This window comes from Passer domesticus, chromosome 11 (genome assembly GCF_036417665.1).
Source record: "Passer domesticus isolate bPasDom1 chromosome 11, bPasDom1.hap1, whole genome shotgun sequence".
Lineage (NCBI taxonomy): Eukaryota > Metazoa > Chordata > Aves > Passeriformes > Passeridae > Passer > Passer domesticus.
This window is the reverse complement of record NC_087484.1, coordinates 25,881,343-25,903,624: the sequence shown is the minus strand read 5'-3', so window position 1 is coordinate 25,903,624 and position 22,282 is coordinate 25,881,343.

Sequence of the window (22,282 nt, the reverse complement as noted above, 5' to 3'; positions counted from 1 at the left end):
AACCAGCCACATTTACTGCTGGTGGCACCTTGCTTCAGGGAGGAATCCTGAGACATTCGGAAGTTCAAAATGCACACGGCTACTACGGGCCACCGGAATCTTGACATGAAGTATGGCCTTTCCCCAGAGAAACAAAACTCACCAGGCCAAGTTCCTGATGTCAGGTTGCAAGAGGCACTTGGCCCTGTCCAACCAGCCACACTTGCCTCTGGTGGTGCCTTGCTTCTGACAGCTATCCTGAGATGTTCGGAATTTTATGAAGCACCCTGCAGCTATGGACCACCGGAAGCTGGCCAGGAACCATGGCCTTTCCCCTGAGAAATAAAACTCAGCAGGCCAGGTTCCTGAGGTCAGTTTGTGGGAGGCACTTGCTACTGTCAAACCAGCCATAGTTGCCTCTGGTGGCACCTTGCTTCAGGGAGGCATCCTGAGATGTTCGGAATTTCAAGAGGCACCTGGCCACACTGCGGGCCACCGGAACCTGGACATGAACCATGGCCTTTTCTCTCAGAAACAAAACTCAGCAGGCCAGGTTCCTGATGTCCGTTTGCAGGAGGTGCTTGGCACTGTTCCACCAGCCACATTTGCCTCTGCTTGCACCTTGCTTCTGGGAGGTATCTGGAGACTTTGGGAATTTCAGCACACAGCCGGCCACTGTGGGCCACCGGAACCTGGACATGAACTATGGCGTTCCCTCTGAGAAACAAAACTCAGCAGGCCAGGTTCCTGATGTCCGTTTGCAGGAGGCACTTGGCACTGTCCAACCAGCCATGGTTGCCAGTGGTGGCACCTTGCTTCTGGCTGCTATATTGGGAGGTTAGGAATTTCAGCAGGCACCAGGCCTCTCCGAGTCACCAGACCCTGGACAGGAAGGATACCTTTTCTTGGAGAAACAAAACTCACCAGGCCAGATTCCTGATGTCAGTTTGTGGGAGGCACTTGCTACTGTCAAACCAGCCACAGTTGCCTGTGGCGGCATCTTGCTTCAGGGAGGCATCCTGAGACATTCCGAAGTTGAAAATGCACACGGCCACTACGGGCCACCGGAAGGTGGACACGAAGTATGGCCTTTCCCCAGAGAAACAAAACTCAGCAGGCCAGGTTCCTGATATCCGTTTGCAGGAGGCGCTTGGCACTGTTCCACCAGCCACACTTGCCTCTGCTTGCACCTTGCTTCTGGGAGGTATATGGAGGCTTTGGGAATTTCAGCATACAGCCGGACACTGTGGGAGAGCAGAACCTGGCCAGGAACCATGGCCTTTCCCCAGAGAAATAAAACTAACCAAGCCAGGTTCCTGATGTCAGTTTGGAGGAGGCATATGGCACTGTCAAAGTAGCCACATTTGCCTCTGGCTGCACCTTGCTTCAGGGAGGCATCCTCAGATGTTCGGAATTTCAAGAGGCACCCGGCCACACTGCGGGCCACCGGAACCTGGACATGAACCATGGCCTTTTCCCTCAGAAACAAAACTCAGCAGGCCAGGTTCCTGATGTCCGTTTGCAGGAGGTGCTTGGCACTGTTCCACCAGCCACATTTGCCTCTGCTTGCACCTTGCTTCTGGGAGGTATCTGGAGACTTTGGGAATTTCAGCACACAGCCGGACACTGTGGGAGAGCGGAACCTGGCCAGGAACCATGGCCTTTCCCCAGAGAAATAAAACTCACGAGGCCAGGTTCCTGATGTCAGTTTGCGGGAGGCACATGGCACTGTCAAACCAGCCTCACTTGCCTCTGGCTGCACCTTGCTTCTGGGAGGCATCCTGGGATGTTCGGAATTTTAAGAGGCACCCGGCCACACTGGGCCACCGGAACCTGGACATGAACCATGGCCTTTTATCTCAGAAACAAAACTCAGCAGGCCAGGTTTCTGATGTCCGTTTGCAGGAGGCACTTGCTATTGTCAAACCACCCATAGTTGCCTCTGGTGGCATCCTGCTTCAGGGAGGCGTCCTGAGACATTCCGAAGTTCAAAATGCACACTACGGGCCACCGGAAGGTGGACACGAACTATGGCCTTGCCCCAGAGAAACAAAACTCAGCAGGCCAGGTTCCTGATATCCGTTTGCAGGAGGCGCTTGGCACTGTTCAACCAGCCACACTTGCCTCTGCTTGCACCTTGCTTCTGGGCGGTATATGGAGGCTTTGGGACTTTCAGCACATAGCCGGCCACTGTGGGAAGCCAGAACCTGGCCAGGAACCATGGCCTTTCCCCAGAGAAACAAAACTCAGCAGGCCAGGTTCCTGATGTCCGTTTGCAGGAGACACCTGGCACTCTCAAACCAGCCACATTTACTGCTGGTGGCACCTTGCTTCAGGGAGGAATCCTGAGACATTCGGAAGTTCAAAATGCACACGGCTACTACGGGCCACCGGAATCTTGACATGAAGTATGGCCTTTCCCCAGAGAAACAAAACTCACCAGGCCAAGTTCCTGATGTCAGGTTGCAAGAGGCACTTGGCCCTGTCCAACCAGCCACACTTGCCTCTGGTGGTGTCTTGCTTCTGACAGCTATCCTGAGATGTTCGGAATTTTATGAAGCACCCTGCAGCTATGGTCCACCGGAAGCTGGCTAGGAACTACGGCCATTCCTCTGAGAAACAAAACTCACCAGGCCAGGTTCCTGATGTCCGTTTGCAGAAGGCGCTTGGCACTGTTCCACCAGCCACATTTGCCTCTGCTTGCACCTTGCTTCTGGGAGGTATCTGGAGACTTTTGGAATTTCAGCACACAGCCGGCCACTGTAGGAGACCGGAACCTGGCCAGGAACCATGGCCTTTCCCCTGAGAAATAAAACTCACGAGGCCAGGTTCCTGAGGTCAGTTTGTGGGAGGCACTTGCTACTGTCAAACCAGCCATAGTTGCCTCTGGTGGCACCTTGCTTCAGGGAGGCATCCTGAGATGTTCGGAATTTCAAGAGGCGCCTGGCCACACTGCGGGCCACCGGAACCTGGACATGAACCATGGCCTTTTCTCTCAGAAACAAAACTCAGCAGGCCAGGTTCCTGATGTCCGTTTGCAGGAGGTGCTTGGCACTGTTCCACCAGCCACATTTGCCTCTGCTTGCACCTTACTTCTGGGAGGTATCTGGAGACTTTGGGAATTTCAGCACACAGCCGGCCACTGTGGGCCACCGGAACCTGGACATGAACTATGGCGTTCCCTCTGAGAAACAAAACTCAGCAGGCCAGGTTCCTGATTTCCATTTGCAGGAGGCACTTGGCACTGTCCAACCAGCCATGGTTGCCAGTGGTGGCACCTTGCTTCTGGCTGCTATATTGGGAGGTTAGGAATTTCAGCAGGCACCAGGCCTCTCCGAGTCACCAGACCCTGGACAGGAAGGATACCTTTTCTTGGAGAAACAAAACTCACCAGGCCAGATTCCTGATGTCAGTTTGCAGGAGGCACTTGCTACTGTCAAACCAGCCACAGTTGCCTGTGGCGGCATCTTGCTTCAGGGAGGCATCCTGAGACATTCCGAAGTTGAAAATGCACACGGCCACTACGGGCCACCGGAAGGTGGACACGAAGTATGGCCTTTCCCCAGAGAAACAAAACTCAGCAGGCCAGGTTCCTGATATCCGTTTGCAGGAGGCGCTTGGCACTGTTCCACCAGCCACACTTGCCTCTGCTTGCACCTTGCTTCTGGGAGGTATATGGAGGCTTTGGGAATTTCAGCATACAGCCAGACACTGTGGGAGAGCAGAACCTGGCCAGGAACCATGGCCTTTCCCCAGAGAAATAAAACTAACCAAGCCAGGTTCCTGATGTCAGTTTGGAGGAGGCATATGGCACTGTCAAAGTAGCCACATTTGCCTCTGGCTGCACCTTGCTTCAGGGAGGCATCCTCAGATGTTCGGAATTTCAAGAGGCACCCGGCCACACTGCGGGCCACCGGAACCTGGACATGAACCATGGCCTTTTCTCTCAGAAACAAAACTCAGCAGGCCAGGTTCCTGATGTCCGTTTGCAGGAGGTGCTTGGCACTGTTCCACCAGCCACATTTGCCTCTGCTTGCACCTTGCTTCTGGGAGGTATCTGGAGACTTTGGGAATTTCAGCACACAGCCGGACACTGTGGGAGAGCGGAACCTGGCCAGGAACCATGGCCTTTCCCCAGAGAAATAAAACTCACGAGGCCAGGTTCCTGATGTCAGTTTGCGGGAGGCACATGGCACTGTCAAACCAGCCTCACTTGCCTCTGGCTGCACCTTGCTTCTGGGAGGCATCCTGGGATGTTCGGAATTTTAAGAGGCACCCGGCCACACTGGGCCACCGGAACCTGGACATGAACCATGGCCTTTTCTCTCAGAAACAAAACTCAGCAGGCCAGGTTCCTGATGTCCGTTTGCAGGAGGCACTTGCTATTGTCAAACCACCCATAGTTGCCTCTGGTGGCATCCTGCTTCAGGGAGGCATCCTGAGACATTCCGAAGTTCAAAATGCACACTACGGGCCACCGGAAGGTGGACACGAACTATGGCCTTGCCCCAGAGAAACAAAACTCAGCAGGCCAGGTTCCTGATATCCGTTTGCAGGAGGCGCTTGGCACTGTTCAACCAGCCACACTTGCCTCTGCTTGCACCTTGCTTCTGGGCGGTATATGGAGGCTTTGGGACTTTCAGCACATAGCCGGCCACTGTGGGAAGCCAGAACCTGGCCAGGAACCATGGCCTTTCCTCAGAGAAACAAAACTCAGCAGGCCAGGTTCCTGATGTCCGTTTGCAGGAGACACCTGGCACTCTCAAACCAGCCACATTTACTGCTGGTGGCACCTTGCTTCAGGGAGGAATCCTGAGACATTCGGAAGTTCAAAATGCACACGGCTACTACCGGGCACCGGAATCTGGACATGAGGTATGGCCTTTCCCCAGAGAAACAAAACTCACCAGGCCAAGTTCCTGATGTCAGGTTGCAAGAGGCACTTGGCCCTGTCCAACCAGCCACACTTGCCTCTGGTGGTGCCTTGCTTCTGACAGCTATCCTGAGATGTTCGGAATTTTATGAAGCACCCTGCAGCTATGGTCCACCGGAAGCTGGCTAGGAACTACGGCCATTCCTCTGAGAAACAAAACTCACCAGGCCAGGTTCCTGATGTCCGTTTGCAGAAGGCGCTTGGCACTGTTCCACCAGCCACATTTGCCTCTGCTTGCACCTTGCTTCTGGGAGGTATCTGGAGACTTTTGGAATTTCAGCACACAGCCGGCCACTGTAGGAGACCGGAACCTGGCCAGGAACCATGGCCTTTCCCCTGAGAAATAAAACTCACGAGGCCAGGTTCCTGAGGTCAGTTTGTGGGAGGCACTTGCTACTGTCAAACCAGCCATAGTTGCCTCTGGTGGCACCTTGCTTCAGGGAGGCATCCTGAGATGTTCGGAATTTCAAGAGGCACCTGGCCACACTGCGGGCCACCGGAACCTGGACATGAACCATGGCCTTTTCTCTCAGAAACAAAACTCAGCAGGCCAGGTTCCTGATGTCCGTTTGCAGGAGGTGCTTGGCACTGTTCCACCAGCCACATTTGCCTCTGCTTGCACCTTGCTTCTGGGAGGTATCTGGAGACTTTGGGAATTTCAGCACACAGCCGGCCACTGTGGGCCACCGGAACCTGGACATGAACTATGGCGTTCCCTCTGAGAAACAAAACTCAGCAGGCCAGGTTCCTGATGTCCGTTTGCAGGAGGCACTTGGCACTGTCCAACCAGCCATGGTTGCCAGTGGTGGCACCTTGCTTCTGGCTGCTATATTGGGAGGGTAGGAATTTCAGTAGGCACCAGGCCTCTCCGAGTCACCAGACCCTGGACAGGAAGGATACCTTTTCTTGGAGAAACAAAACTCACCAGGCCAGATTCCTGATGTCAGTTTGTGGGAGGCGCTTGCTACTGTCAAACCAGCCACAGTTGCCTGTGGCGGCATCTTGCTTCAGGGAGGCATCCTGAGACATTCCGAAGTTGAAAATGCACACGGCCACTAAGGGCCACCGGAAGGTGGACACGAACTATGGCCTTGCCCCAGAGAAACAAAACTCAGCAGGCCAGGTTCCTGATGTCCGTTTGCAGGAGGCGCTTGGCACAGTTCAACCAGCCACACTTGCCTCTGCTTGCACCTTGCTTCTGGGAGGTATCTGGAGGCTTTGGGAATTTCAGCACACAGCCGGCCACTGTGGGAGACCGGAACCTGGCCAGGAACCATGGCCTTTCCCCAGAGAAACAAAACTCAGCAGGCCAGGTTCCTGATGTCCGTTTGCAGGAGGCATATGGCACTCTCAAATCAGCCACATTTGCCGGTGGTGGCATCTTGCTTCCTCAAGGCATCCTCAGACGTGCGGAATTTTGGCAGGCAGCTTGCCGCCCCGGACCACGGGAACCAGGACATGAACCATGGCCCTTCCTATGAGACACAAAACTCACCATGCCAAGTTCCTGATGTCAGTTTGCAGGAGCCATGTGGCACTGTCAAAGTAGCCACATTTGCCTCTGGTGCACCTTGCTTCAGGGAGGCATCCTCAGACGTTCGGAATTTTAAAAGGCACCAGGCCACTCTGGCCCACCGGAATCTGGACATGAAGTATGGCCTTTCCCCAGAGAAACAAATCTCAGCAGGCCAGGTTCCCGATGTCCGTTTGCAGGAGGCACTTGGCACTCTCAAATCAGCCACATTTGCCGGTGGTGGCATCTTGCTTGCTCAAGGCATCCTCAGAGATGCGGAATTTTTCAGGCAGCTTGCCGCCCCGGACCACGGGAACCAGGACACGAACCATGGCCTTTCCTATGAGACACAAAACTCACCAGGCCAAGTTCCTGATTCAATTTGCAGGAGGCACTTGGCACTGTCAAACACGCCACACTTGCCTCTGATGGCACCTTGCGTCACGGAGGCATCCTGGGACATTCGGAATTTCAGAATGCAGCCGGCCATTGCGTGCCAGCAGGCCCTGGACATGAACGATGGCCTTTCTTATAAGACACAAAACTCACCAGGCCATTTTCCTGAGGTCATTTTGCAGGAGGCACTTGGCACTCTCAAACCAGCCACAGTTGCCTCTGCTTGCACCTTGCTTCTGGGAGGTATATGGAGGCTTTGGGAATTTCAGCACACAGCCGGCCACTGTGGGAGACCGGAACCTGGCCAGGAACCATGGCCTTTCCCCAGAGAAACAAACGTCAGCAGGCCAGGTTCCTGATGTCCGTTTGCAGGAGACACCTAGCACTCTCAAACCAGCCACATTTGCCTCTGGCGGCACCTTGCTTCTGGGAGGCATCCTGAGATGTTCGGAATTTCAAGAGGCACCCGGCCACACTGGGCCACCGGAACCTGGACATGAACCATGGCCTTCCCTCTCAGAAACAAAACTCAGCAGGCCAGGTTCCTGATGTCCGTTTGCAGGAGGTGCTTGGCACTGTTCCACCAGCCACATTTGCCTCTGCTTGCACCTAGCTTCTGGGAGGTATCTGGAGACTTTGGGAATTTCAGCACACAGCCGGCCACTGTGGGCCACCGGAACCTGGAGATGAACCATGGCCTTTTCTCTCAGAAACAAAACTCAGCAGGCCAGGTTCCTGATGTCCGTTTGCAGGAGGCGATTGGCACTGTTCAACCAGCCACACTTGCCTCTGCTGGCACCTTGCTTCTGGGAGGTATATGGAGGCTTTGGGAATTTCAGCACACAGGCGGCCACTGTGGGAGACCGGAACCTGGCCAGGAACCATGGCCTTGCCCCAGAGAAACAAACGTCAGCAGGCCAGGTTCCAGATGTCACTTTGCAGGAGGCACCTGGTACTCTCAAACCAGCCACATTTTCAACTGGCGGCACCTTGCTTCTGGGAGGCATCCTGAGATGTTCGGTATTTCAAGAGGCACCTGGCCACACTGGGCCACCGGAACCTGGACATGAACCATGGCCTTCCCTCTCAGAAACAAAAGTCAGCAGGCCAGGTTCCTGATGTCCGTTTGCAGGAGGTGCTTGGCGCTATTCCACCAGCCACATTTGCCTCTGCTTGCACCTTGCTTCTGGGAGGTATATGGAGACTTTGGGAATTTCATCACACAGCCGGCCACTGTGGGCCGCCAGAACCTGGCCAGGAACCATGGCCTTCCCTCTCAGAAACAAAACTCAGCAGGCCAGGTTCCTGATGTCCGTTTGCAGGAGGCACCTAGCACTCTCAAACCAACCACATTTACTGCTGGTGGCAACTTGCGTCAGGGAGGAATCCTGAGACATTCGGAAGTTCAAAATGCACACGGCTACTATGGGCAACCGGAATCTGGACATGAAGTATGGCCTATCCCCAGAGAAACAAAACTCACCAGGCCAAGTTCCTGATGTCAGGTTGCAAGAGGCACTTGGCCCTGTCCAACCAGCCACACTTGCCTCTGGTGGTGCCTTGCTTCTGACAGCTATCCTGAGATGTTCGGAATTTTAAGAAGCACCCTGCAGCTATGGTCCACCGGAAGCTGGCCAGGAACTATGGCCATTCCCCTGAGAAACAAAACTCACCAGGCCAGGTTCCTATTGTCAGTTTGCAGGAGGCACTTGGCACTGTCCAACCAGCCATGGTTGCCAGTGGTGGCACCTTGCTTCTGGCTGCTATATTGGGAGGTTAGGAATTTCAGCAGGCACCAGGCCTCTCCGAGTCACCAGACCCTGGACAGGAAGGATACCTTTTCTTGGAGAAACAAAACTCACCAGGCCAGATTCCTGAGGTCAGTTTGTGGGAGGCACTTGCTACTGTCAAACCAGCCATAGTTGCCTGTGGCGGCATCTTGCTTCAGGGAGGCATCCAGAGACATTCGGAAGTTGAAAATGCACACGGCCACTAAGGGCCACCGGAAGGTGGACACGAAGTATGGCCTTTCCCCAGAGAAACAAAAGTCAGCAGGCCAGGTTCCTGATGTCCGTTTGCAGGAAGCACCTGGTACTCTCAAACCAGCCTCACTTGCCTCTGGCGGCACCTTGCTTCTGGGAGGCATCCTGAGATGTTCGGAATTTTAAGAGGCACCAGGCCACACTGGGCACCGGAACCTGGACATGAACCATGGCCTTTTCTCTCAGAAACAAAACTCCGCAGGCCAGGTTCCTGATGTCCGTTTGCAGGAGGCACTTGCTATTGTCAAACCACCCATAGTTGCCTCTGGTGGCATCCTGCTTCAGGGAGGCGTCCTGAGACATTCCGAAGTTCAAAATGCACACTACGGGCCACCGGAAGGTGGACACGAACTATGGCCTTGCCCCAGAGAAACAAAACTCAGCAGGCCAGGTTCCTGATATCCGTTTGCAGGAGGCGCTTGGCACTGTTCAACCAGCCACACTTGCCTCTGCTCGCATCTTGCTTCTGGGCGGTATATGGAGGCTTTGGGACTTTCAGCACATAGCCGGCCACTGTGGGAAGCCAGAACCTGGCCAGGAACCATGGCCTTTCCCCAGAGAAACAAAACTCAGCAGGCCAGGTTCCTGATGTCCGTTTGCAGGAGACACCTGGCACTCTCAAACCAGCCACATTTACTGCTGGTGGCACCTTGCTTCAGGGAGGAATCCTGAGACATTCGGAAGTTCAAAATGCACACGGCTACTACGGGCCACCGGAATCTTGACATGAAGTATGGCCTTTCCCCAGAGAAACAAAACTCACCAGGCCAAGTTCCTGATGTCAGGTTGCAAGAGGCACTTGGCCCTGTCCAACCAGCCACACTTGCCTCTGGTGGTGCCTTGCTTCTGACAGCTATCCTGAGATGTTCGGAATTTTATGAAGCACCCTGCAGCTATGGACCACCGGAAGCTGGCCAGGAACCATGGCCTTTCCCCTGAGAAATAAAACTCAGCAGGCCAGGTTCCTGAGGTCAGTTTGTGGGAGGCACTTGCTACTGTCAAACCAGCCATAGTTGCCTCTGGTGGCACCTTGCTTCAGGGAGGCATCCTGAGATGTTCGGAATTTCAAGAGGCACCTGGCCACACTGCGGGCCACCGGAACCTGGACATGAACCATGGCCTTTTCTCTCAGAAACAAAACTCAGCAGGCCAGGTTCCTGATGTCCGTTTGCAGGAGGTGCTTGGCACTGTTCCACCAGCCACATTTGCCTCTGCTTGCACCTTGCTTCTGGGAGGTATCTGGAGACTTTGGGAATTTCAGCACACAGCCGGCCACTGTGGGCCACCGGAACCTGGACATGAACTATGGCGTTCCCTCTGAGAAACAAAACTCAGCAGGCCAGGTTCCTGATATCCGTTTGCAGGAGGCACTTGGCACTGTCCAACCAGCCATGGTTGCCAGTGGTGGCACCTTGCTTCTGGCTGCTATATTGGGAGGGTAGGAATTTCAGTAGGCACCAGGCCTCTCCGAGTCACCAGACCCTGGACAGGAAGGATACCTTTTCTTGGAGAAACAAAACTCACCAGGCCAGATTCCTGATGTCAGTTTGTGGGAGGCGCTTGCTACTGTCAAACCAGCCACAGTTGCCTGTGGCGGCATCTTGCTTCAGGGAGGCATCCTGAGACATTCCGAAGTTGAAAATGCACACGGCCACTAAGGGCCACCGGAAGGTGGACACGAACTATGGCCTTGCCCCAGAGAAACAAAACTCAGCAGGCCAGGTTCCTGATGTCCGTTTGCAGGAGGCGCTTGGCACAGTTCAACCAGCCACACTTGCCTCTGCTTGCACCTTGCTTCTGGGAGGTATCTGGAGGCTTTGGGAATTTCAGCACACAGCCGGCCACTGTGGGAGACCGGAACCTGGCCAGGAACCATGGCCTTTCCCCAGAGAAACAAAACTCACCAGGCCAAGTTCCTGATGTCAGGTTGCAAGAGGCACTTGGCCCTGTCCAACCAGCCACACTTGCCTCTGGTGGTGCCTTGCTTCTGACAGCTATCCTGAGATGTTCGGAATTTTATGAAGCACCCTGCAGCTATGGTCCACCGGAAGCTGGCTAGGAACTACGGCCATTCCTCTGAGAAACAAAACTCACCAGGCCAGGTTCCTGATGTCCGTTTGCAGAAGGCGCTTGGCACTGTTCCACCAACCACATTTGCCTCTGCTTGCACCTTGCTTCTGGGAGGTATCTGGAGACTTTTGGAATTTCAGCACACAGCCGGCCACTGTAGGAGACCGGAACCTGGCCAGGAACCATGGCCTTTCCCCTGAGAAATAAAACTCACGAGGCCAGGTTCCTGAGGTCAGTTTGTGGGAGGCACTTGCTACTGTCAAACCAGCCATAGTTGCCTCTGGTGGCACCTTGCTTCTGGGAGGCATCCTGAGATGTTCGGAATTTCAAGAGGCACCTGGCCACACTGCAGGCCACCGGAACCTGGACATGAACCATGGCCTTTTCTCTGAGAAACAAAACTCAGCAGGCCAGGTTCCTGATGTCCGTTTGCAGGAGGTGCTTGGCACTGTTCCACCAGCCACATTTGCCTCTGCTTGCACCTTGCTTCTGGGAGGTATCTGGAGACTTTGGGAATTTCAGCACACAGCCGGCCACTGTGGGCCACCGGAACCTGGACATGAACTATGGCGTTCCCTCTGAGAAACAAAACTCAGCAGGCCAGGTTCCTGATATCCGTTTGCAGGAGGCACTTGGCACTGTCCAACCAGCCATGGTTGCCAGTGGTGGCACCTTGCTTCTGGCTGCTATATTGGGAGGGTAGGAATTTCAGTAGGCACCAGGCCTCTCCGAGTCACCAGACCCTGGACAGGAAGGATACCTTTTCTTGGAGAAACAAAACTCACCAGGCCAGATTCCTGATGTCAGTTTGTGGGAGGCGCTTGCTACTGTCAAACCAGCCACAGTTGCCTGTGGCGGCATCTTGCTTCAGGGAGGCATCCTGAGACATTCCGAAGTTGAAAATGCACACGGCCACTAAGGGCCACCGGAAGGTGGACACGAAGTATGGCCTTGCCCCAGAGAAACAAAACTCAGCAGGCCAGGTTCCCGATGTCCGTTTGCAGGAGGCATATGGCACTCTCAAATCAGCCACATTTGCCGGTGGTGGCATCTTGCTTCCTCAAGGCATCCTCAGACGTGCGGAATTTTGGCAGGCAGCTTGCCGCCCCGGACCACGGGAACCAGGACATGAACCATGGCCCTTCCTATGAGACACAAAACTCACCATGCCAAGTTCCTGATGTCAGTTTGCAGGAGCCATGTGGCACTGTCAAAGTAGCCACATTTGCCTCTGGTGCACCTTGCTTCAGGGAGGCATCCTCAGACGTTCGGAATTTTAAAAGGCACCAGGCCACTCTGGCCCACCGGAATCTGGACATGAAGTATGGCCTTTCCCCAGAGAAACAAATCTCAGCAGGCCAGGTTCCCGATGTCCGTTTGCAGGAGGCACTTGGCACTCTCAAATCAGCCACATTTGCCGGTGGTGGCATCTTGCTTGCTCAAGGCATCCTCAGACATGCGGAATTTTTCAGGCAGCTTGCCGCCCCGGACCACGGGAACCAGGACACGAACCATGGCCTTTCCTATGAGACACAAAACTCACCAGGCCAAGTTCCTGATTCAATTTGCAGGAGGCACTTGGCACTGTCAAACACGCCACACTTGCCTCTGATGGCACCTTGCGTCACGGAGGCATCCTGGGACATTCGGAATTTCAGAATGCAGCCGGCCATTGCGTGCCAGCAGGCCCTGGACATGAACGATGGCCTTTCTTATAAGACACAAAACTCACCAGGCCATTTTCCTGAGGTCATTTTGCAGGAGGCACTTGGCACTCTCAAACCAGCCACAGTTGCCTCTGCTTGCACCTTGCTTCTGGGAGGTATATGGAGGCTTTGGGAATTTCAGCACACAGCCGGCCACTGTGGGAGACCGGAACCTGGCCAGGAACCATGGCCTTTCCCCAGAGAAACAAACGTCAGCAGGCCAGGTTCCTGATGTCCGTTTGCAGGAGACACCTAGCACTCTCAAACCAGCCACATTTGCCTCTGGCGGCACCTTGCTTCTGGGAGGCATCCTGAGATGTTCGGAATTTCAAGAGGCACCCGGCCACACTGGGCCACCGGAACCTGGACATGAACCATGGCCTTCCCTCTCAGAAACAAAACTCAGCAGGCCAGGTTCCTGATGTCCGTTTGCAGGAGGTGCTTGGCACTGTTCCACCAGCCACATTTGCCTCTGCTTGCACCTAGCTTCTGGGAGGTATCTGGAGACTTTGGGAATTTCAGCACACAGCCGGCCACTGTGGGCCACCGGAACCTGGAGATGAACCATGGCCTTTTCTCTCAGAAACAAAACTCAGCAGGCCAGGTTCCTGATGTCCGTTTGCAGGAGGCGATTGGCACTGTTCAACCAGCCACACTTGCCTCTGCTGGCACCTTGCTTCTGGGAGGTATATGGAGGCTTTGGGAATTTCAGCACACAGGCGGCCACTGTGGGAGACCGGAACCTGGCCAGGAACCATGGCCTTGCCCCAGAGAAACAAACGTCAGCAGGCCAGGTTCCAGATGTCACTTTGCAGGAGGCACCTGGTACTCTCAAACCAGCCACATTTTCAACTGGCGGCACCTTGCTTCTGGGAGGCATCCTGAGATGTTCGGTATTTCAAGAGGCACCTGGCCACACTGGGCCACCGGAACCTGGACATGAACCATGGCCTTCCCTCTCAGAAACAAAAGTCAGCAGGCCAGGTTCCTGATGTCCGTTTGCAGGAGGTGCTTGGCGCTATTCCACCAGCCACATTTGCCTCTGCTTGCACCTTGCTTCTGGGAGGTATATGGAGACTTTGGGAATTTCATCACACAGCCGGCCACTGTGGGCCGCCAGAACCTGGCCAGGAACCATGGCCTTCCCTCTCAGAAACAAAACTCAGCAGGCCAGGTTCCTGATGTCCGTTTGCAGGAGGCACCTAGCACTCTCAAACCAACCACATTTACTGCTGGTGGCAACTTGCGTCAGGGAGGAATCCTGAGACATTCGGAAGTTCAAAATGCACACGGCTACTATGGGCAACCGGAATCTGGACATGAAGTATGGCCTATCCCCAGAGAAACAAAACTCACCAGGCCAAGTTCCTGATGTCAGGTTGCAAGAGGCACTTGGCCCTGTCCAACCAGCCACACTTGCCTCTGGTGGTGCCTTGCTTCTGACAGCTATCCTGAGATGTTCGGAATTTTAAGAAGCACCCTGCAGCTATGGTCCACCGGAAGCTGGCCAGGAACTATGGCCATTCCCCTGAGAAACAAAACTCACCAGGCCAGGTTCCTATTGTCAGTTTGCAGGAGGCACTTGGCACTGTCCAACCAGCCATGGTTGCCAGTGGTGGCACCTTGCTTCTGGCTGCTATATTGGGAGGTTAGGAATTTCAGCAGGCACCAGGCCTCTCCGAGTCACCAGACCCTGGACAGGAAGGATACCTTTTCTTGGAGAAACAAAACTCACCAGGCCAGATTCCTGAGGTCAGTTTGTGGGAGGCACTTGCTACTGTCAAACCAGCCATAGTTGCCTGTGGCGGCATCTTGCTTCAGGGAGGCATCCAGAGACATTCGGAAGTTGAAAATGCACACGGCCACTAAGGGCCACCGGAAGGTGGACACGAAGTATGGCCTTTCCCCAGAGAAACAAAAGTCAGCAGGCCAGGTTCCTGATGTCCGTTTGCAGGAAGCACCTGGTACTCTCAAACCAGCCTCACTTGCCTCTGGCGGCACCTTGCTTCTGGGAGGCATCCTGAGATGTTCGGAATTTTAAGAGGCACCAGGCCACACTGGGCACCGGAACCTGGACATGAACCATGGCCTTTTCTCTCAGAAACAAAACTCCACAGGCCAGGTTCCTGATGTCCGTTTGCAGGAGGCACTTGCTATTGTCAAACCACCCATAGTTGCCTCTGGTGGCATCCTGCTTCAGGGAGGCGTCCTGAGACATTCCGAAGTTCAAAATGCACACTACGGGCCACCGGAAGGTGGACACGAACTATGGCCTTGCCCCAGAGAAACAAAACTCAGCAGGCCAGGTTCCTGATATCCGTTTGCAGGAGGCGCTTGGCACTGTTCAACCAGCCACACTTGCCTCTGCTCGCATCTTGCTTCTGGGCGGTATATGGAGGCTTTGGGACTTTCAGCACATAGCCGGCCACTGTGGGAAGCCAGAACCTGGCCAGGAACCATGGCCTTTCCCCAGAGAAACAAAACTCAGCAGGCCAGGTTCCTGATGTCCGTTTGCAGGAGACACCTGGCACTCTCAAACCAGCCACATTTACTGCTGGTGGCACCTTGCTTCAGGGAGGAATCCTGAGACATTCGGAAGTTCAAAATGCACACGGCTACTACGGGCCACCGGAATCTTGACATGAAGTATGGCCTTTCCCCAGAGAAACAAAACTCACCAGGCCAAGTTCCTGATGTCAGGTTGCAAGAGGCACTTGGCCCTGTCCAACCAGCCACACTTGCCTCTGGTGGTGCCTTGCTTCTGACAGCTATCCTGAGATGTTCGGAATTTTATGAAGCACCCTGCAGCTATGGACCACCGGAAGCTGGCCAGGAACCATGGCCTTTCCCCTGAGAAATAAAACTCAGCAGGCCAGGTTCCTGAGGTCAGTTTGTGGGAGGCACTTGCTACTGTCAAACCAGCCATAGTTGCCTCTGGTGGCACCTTGCTTCAGGGAGGCATCCTGAGATGTTCGGAATTTCAAGAGGCACCTGGCCACACTGCGGGCCACCGGAACCTGGACATGAACCATGGCCTTTTCTCTCAGAAACAAAACTCAGCAGGCCAGGTTCCTGATGTCCGTTTGCAGGAGGTGCTTGGCACTGTTCCACCAGCCACATTTGCCTCTGCTTGCACCTTGCTTCTGGGAGGTATCTGGAGACTTTGGGAATTTCAGCACACAGCCGGCCACTGTGGGCCACCGGAACCTGGACATGAACTATGGCGTTCCCTCTGAGAAACAAAACTCAGCAGGCCAGGTTCCTGATGTCCGTTTGCAGGAGGCACTTGGCACTGTCCAACCAGCCATGGTTGCCAGTGGTGGCACCTTGCTTCTGGCTGCTATATTGGGAGGTTAGGAATTTCAGCAGGCACCAGGCCTCTCCGAGTCACCAGACCCTGGACAGGAAGGATACCTTTTCTTGGAGAAACAAAACTCACCAGGCCAGATTCCTGATGTCAGTTTGTGGGAGGCACTTGCTACTGTCAAACCAGCCACAGTTGCCTGTGGCGGCATCTTGCTTCAGGGAGGCATCCTGAGACATTCCGAAGTTGAAAATGCACACGGCCACTACGGGCCACCGGAAGGTGGACACGAAGTATGGCCTTTCCCCAGAGAAACAAAACTCAGCAGGCCAGGTTCCTGATATCCGTTTGCAGGAGGCGCTTGGCACTGTTCCACCAGCCACACTTGCCTCTGCTTGCACCTTGCTTCTGGGAGGTATATGGAGGCTTTGGGAATTTCAGCATACAGCCGGACACTGTGGGAGAGCAGAACCTGGCCAGGAACCATGGCCTTTCCCCAGAGAAATAAAACTAACCAAGCCAGGTTCCTGATGTCAGTTTGGAGGAGGCATATGGCACTGTCAAAGTAGCCACATTTGCCTCTGGCTGCACCTTGCTTCAGGGAGGCATCCTCAGATGTTCGGAATTTCAAGAGGCACCCAGCCACACTGCGGGCCACCGGAACCTGGACATGAACCATGGCCTTTTCCCTCAGAAACAAAACTCAGCAGGCCAGGTTCCTGATGTCCGTTTGCAGGAGGTGCTTGGCACTGTTCCACCAGCCACATTTGCCTCTGCTTGCACCTTGCTTCTGGGAGGTATCTGGAGACTTTGGGAATTTCAGCACACAGCCGGACACTGTGGGAGAGCGGAACCTGGCCAGGAACCATGGCCTTTCCCCAGAGAAATAAAACTCACGAGGCCAGGTTCCTGATGTCAGTTTGCGGGAGGCACATGGCACTGTCAAACCAGCCTCACTTGCCTCTGGCTGCACCTTGCTTCTGGGAGGCATCCTGGGATGTTCGGAATTTTAAGAGGCACCCGGCCACACTGGGCCACCGGAACCTGGACATGAACCATGGCCTTTTATCTCAGAAACAAAACTCAGCAGGCCAGGTTTCTGATGTCCGTTTGCAGGAGGCACTTGCTATTGTCAAACCACCCATAGTTGCCTCTGGTGGCATCCTGCTTCAGGGAGGCGTCCTGAGACATTCCGAAGTTCAAAATGCACACTACGGGCCACCGGAAGGTGGACACGAACTATGGCCTTGCCCCAGAGAAACAAAACTCAGCAGGCCAGGTTCCTGATATCCGTTTGCAGGAGGCGCTTGGCACTGTTCAACCAGCCACACTTGCCTCTGCTTGCACCTTGCTTCTGGGCGGTATATGGAGGCTTTGGGACTTTCAGCACATAGCCGGCCACTGTGGGAAGCCAGAACCTGGCCAGGAACCATGGCCTTTCCCCAGAGAAACAAAACTCAGCAGGCCAGGTTCCTGATGTCCGTTTGCAGGAGACACCTGGCACTCTCAAACCAGCCACATTTACTGCTGGTGGCACCTTGCTTCAGGGAGGAATCCTGAGACATTCGGAAGTTCAAAATGCACACGGCTACTACGGGCCACCGGAATCTTGACATGAAGTATGGCCTTTCCCCAGAGAAACAAAACTCACCAGGCCAAGTTCCTGATGTCAGGTTGCAAGAGGCACTTGGCCCTGTCCAACCAGCCACACTTGCCTCTGGTGGTGTCTTGCTTCTGACAGCTATCCTGAGATGTTCGGAATTTTATGAAGCACCCTGCAGCTATGGTCCACCGGAAGCTGGCTAGGAACTACGGCCATTCCTCTGAGAAACAAAACTCACCAGGCCAGGTTCCTGATGTCCGTTTGCAGAAGGCGCTTGGCACTGTTCCACCAGCCACATTTGCCTCTGCTTGCACCTTGCTTCTGGGAGGTATCTGGAGACTTTTGGAATTTCAGCACACAGCCGGCCACTGTAGGAGACCGGAACCTGGCCAGGAACCATGGCCTTTCCCCTGAGAAATAAAACTCACGAGGCCAGGTTCCTGAGGTCAGTTTGTGGGAGGCACTTGCTACTGTCAAACCAGCCATAGTTGCCTCTGGTGGCACCTTGCTTCAGGGAGGCATCCTGAGATGTTCGGAATTTCAAGAGGCACCTGGCCACACTGCGGGCCACCGGAACCTGGACATGAACCATGGCCTTTTCTCTCAGAAACAAAACTCAGCAGGCCAGGTTCCTGATGTCCGTTTGCAGGAGGTGCTTGGCACTGTTCCACCAGCCACATTTGCCTCTGCTTGCACCTTACTTCTGGGAGGTATCTGGAGACTTTGGGAATTTCAGCACACAGCCGGCCACTGTGGGCCACCGGAACCTGGACATGAACTATGGCGTTCCCTCTGAGAAACAAAACTCAGCAGGCCAGGTTCCTGATTTCCATTTGCAGGAGGCACTTGGCACTGTCCAACCAGCCATGGTTGCCAGTGGTGGCACCTTGCTTCTGGCTGCTATATTGGGAGGTTAGGAATTTCAGCAGGCACCAGGCCTCTCCGAGTCACCAGACCCTGGACAGGAAGGATACCTTTTCTTGGAGAAACAAAACTCACCAGGCCAGATTCCTGATGTCAGTTTGCAGGAGGCACTTGCTACTGTCAAACCAGCCACAGTTGCCTGTGGCGGCATCTTGCTTCAGGGAGGCATCCTGAGACATTCCGAAGTTGAAAATGCACACGGCCACTACGGGCCACCGGAAGGTGGACACGAAGTATGGCCTTTCCCCAGAGAAACAAAACTCAGCAGGCCAGGTTCCTGATATCCGTTTGCAGGAGGCGCTTGGCACTGTTCCACCAGCCACACTTGCCTCTGCTTGCACCTTGCTTCTGGGAGGTATATGGAGGCTTTGGGAATTTCAGCATACAGCCAGACACTGTGGGAGAGCAGAACCTGGCCAGGAACCATGGCCTTTCCCCAGAGAAATAAAACTAACCAAGCCAGGTTCCTGATGTCAGTTTGGAGGAGGCATATGGCACTGTCAAAGTAGCCACATTTGCCTCTGGCTGCACCTTGCTTCAGGGAGGCATCCTCAGATGTTCGGAATTTCAAGAGGCACCCGGCCACACTGCGGGCCACCGGAACCTGGACATGAACCATGGCCTTTTCTCTCAGAAACAAAACTCAGCAGGCCAGGTTCCTGATGTCCGTTTGCAGGAGGTGCTTGGCACTGTTCCACCAGCCACATTTGCCTCTGCTTGCACCTTGCTTCTGGGAGGTATCTGGAGACTTTGGGAATTTCAGCACACAGCCGGACACTGTGGGAGAGCGGAACCTGGCCAGGAACCATGGCCTTTCCCCAGAGAAATAAAACTCACGAGGCCAGGTTCCTGATGTCAGTTTGCGGGAGGCACATGGCACTGTCAAACCAGCCTCACTTGCCTCTGGCTGCACCTTGCTTCTGGGAGGCATCCTGGGATGTTCGGAATTTTAAGAGGCACCCGGCCACACTGGGCCACCGGAACCTGGACATGAACCATGGCCTTTTCTCTCAGAAACAAAACTCAGCAGGCCAGGTTCCTGATGTCCGTTTGCAGGAGGCACTTGCTATTGTCAAACCACCCATAGTTGCCTCTGGTGGCATCCTGCTTCAGGGAGGCATCCTGAGACATTCCGAAGTTCAAAATGCACACTACGGGCCACCGGAAGGTGGACACGAACTATGGCCTTGCCCCAGAGAAACAAAACTCAGCAGGCCAGGTTCCTGATATCCGTTTGCAGGAGGCGCTTGGCACTGTTCAACCAGCCACACTTGCCTCTGCTTGCACCTTGCTTCTGGGCGGTATATGGAGGCTTTGGGACTTTCAGCACATAGCCGGCCACTGTGGGAAGCCAGAACCTGGCCAGGAACCATGGCCTTTCCTCAGAGAAACAAAACTCAGCAGGCCAGGTTCCTGATGTCCGTTTGCAGGAGACACCTGGCACTCTCAAACCAGCCACATTTACTGCTGGTGGCACCTTGCTTCAGGGAGGAATCCTGAGACATTCGGAAGTTCAAAATGCACACGGCTACTACCGGGCACCGGAATCTGGACATGAGGTATGGCCTTTCCCCAGAGAAACAAAACTCACCAGGCCAAGTTCCTGATGTCAGGTTGCAAGAGGCACATGGCCCTGTCCAACCAGCCACACTTGCCTCTGGTGGTGCCTTGCTTCTGACAGCTATCCTGAGATGTTCGGAATTTTATGAAGCACCCTGCAGCTATGGTCCACCGGAAGCTGGCTAGGAACTACGGCCATTCCTCTGAGAAACAAAACTCACCAGGCCAGGTTCCTGATGTCCGTTTGCAGAAGGCGCTTGGCACTGTTCCACCAGCCACATTTGCCTCTGCTTGCACCTTGCTTCTGGGAGGTATCTGGAGACTTTTGGAATTTCAGCACACAGCCGGCCACTGTAGGAGACCGGAACCTGGCCAGGAACCATGGCCTTTCCCCTGAGAAATAAAACTCACGAGGCCAGGTTCCTGAGGTCAGTTTGTGGGAGGCACTTGCTACTGTCAAACCAGCCATAGTTGCCTCTGGTGGCACCTTGCTTCAGGGAGGCATCCTGAGATGTTCGGAATTTCAAGAGGCACCTGGCCACACTGCGGGCCACCGGAACCTGGACATGAACCATGGCCTTTTCTCTCAGAAACAAAACTCAGCAGGCCAGGTTCCTGATGTCCGTTTGCAGGAGGTGCTTGGCACTGTTCCACCAGCCACATTTGCCTCTGCTTGCACCTTGCTTCTGGGAGGTATCTGGAGACTTTGGGAATTTCAGCACACAGCCGGCCACTGTGGGCCACCGGAACCTGGACATGAACTATGGCGTTCCCTCTGAGAAACAAAACTCAGCAGGCCAGGTTCCTGATGTCCGTTTGCAGGAGGCACTTGGCACTGTCCAACCAGCCATGGTTGCCAGTGGTGGCACCTTGCTTCTGGCTGCTATATTGGGAGGTTAGGAATTTCAGTAGGCACCAGGCCTCTCCGAGTCACCAGACCCTGGACAGGAAGGATACCTTTTCTTGGAGAAACAAAACTCACCAGGCCAGATTCCTGATGTCAGTTTGTGGGAGGCACTTGCTACTGTCAAACCAGCCACAGTTGCCTGTGGCGGCATCTTGCTTCAGGGAGGCATCCTGAGACATTCCGAAGTTGAAAATGCACACGGCCACTAAGGGCCACCGGAAGGTGGACACGAACCATGGCCTTTCCCCAGAGAAACAAAAGTCAGCAGGCCAGGTTCCTGATATCCGTTTGCAGGAGGCGCTTGGCACTGTTCCACCAGCCACACTTGCCTCTGCTTGCACCTTGCTTCTGGGAGGTATCTGGAGGCTTTGGGAATTTCAGCACACAGTCGGACACTGTGGGAGAGCAGAACCTGGCCAGGAACCATGGCCTTTCCCCAGAGAAATAAAACTAACCAAGCCAGGTTCCTGATGTCAGTTTGGAGGAGGCATATGGCACTGTCAAAGTAGCCACATTTGCCTCTGGTTGCACCTTGCTTCAGGGAGGCATCCTCAGATGTTCGGAATTTCAAGAGGCACCCGGCCACACTGCGGGCCACCGGAACCTGGACATGAACCATGGCCTTTTCTCTCAGAAACAAAACTCAGCAGGCCAGGTTCCTGATGTCCGTTTGCAGGAGGTGCTTGGCACTGTTCCACCAGCCACATTTGCCTCTGCTTGCACCTTGCTTCTGGGAGGTATCTGGAGACTTTGGGAATTTCAGCACACAGCCGGCCACTGTGGGCCACCGGAACCTGGACATGAACTATGGCGTTCCCTCTGAGAAACAAAACTCAGCAGGCCAGGTTCCTGATGTCCGTTTGCAGGAGGCACTTGGCACTGTCCAACCAGCCATGGTTGCCAGTGGTGGCACCTTGCTTCTGGCTGCTATATTGGGAGGTTAGGAATTTCAGTAGGCACCAGGCCTCTCCGAGTCACCAGACCCTGGACAGGAAGGATACCTTTTCTTGGAGAAACAAAACTCACCAGGCCAGATTCCTGATGTCAGTTTGTGGGAGGCGCTTGCTACTGTCAAACCAGCCACAGTTGCCTGTGGCGGCATCTTGCTTCAGGGAGGCATCCTGAGACATTCCGAAGTTGAAAATGCACACGGCCACTAAGGGCCACCGGAAGGTGGACACGAAGTATGGCCTTTCCCCAGAGAAACAAAAGTCAGCAGGCCAGGTTCCTGATGTCCGTTTGCAGGAAGCACCTGGTACTCTCAAACCAGCCTCACTTGCCTCTGGCGGCACCTTGCTTCTGGGAGGCATCCTGAGATGTTCGGAATTTTAAGAGGCACCAGGCC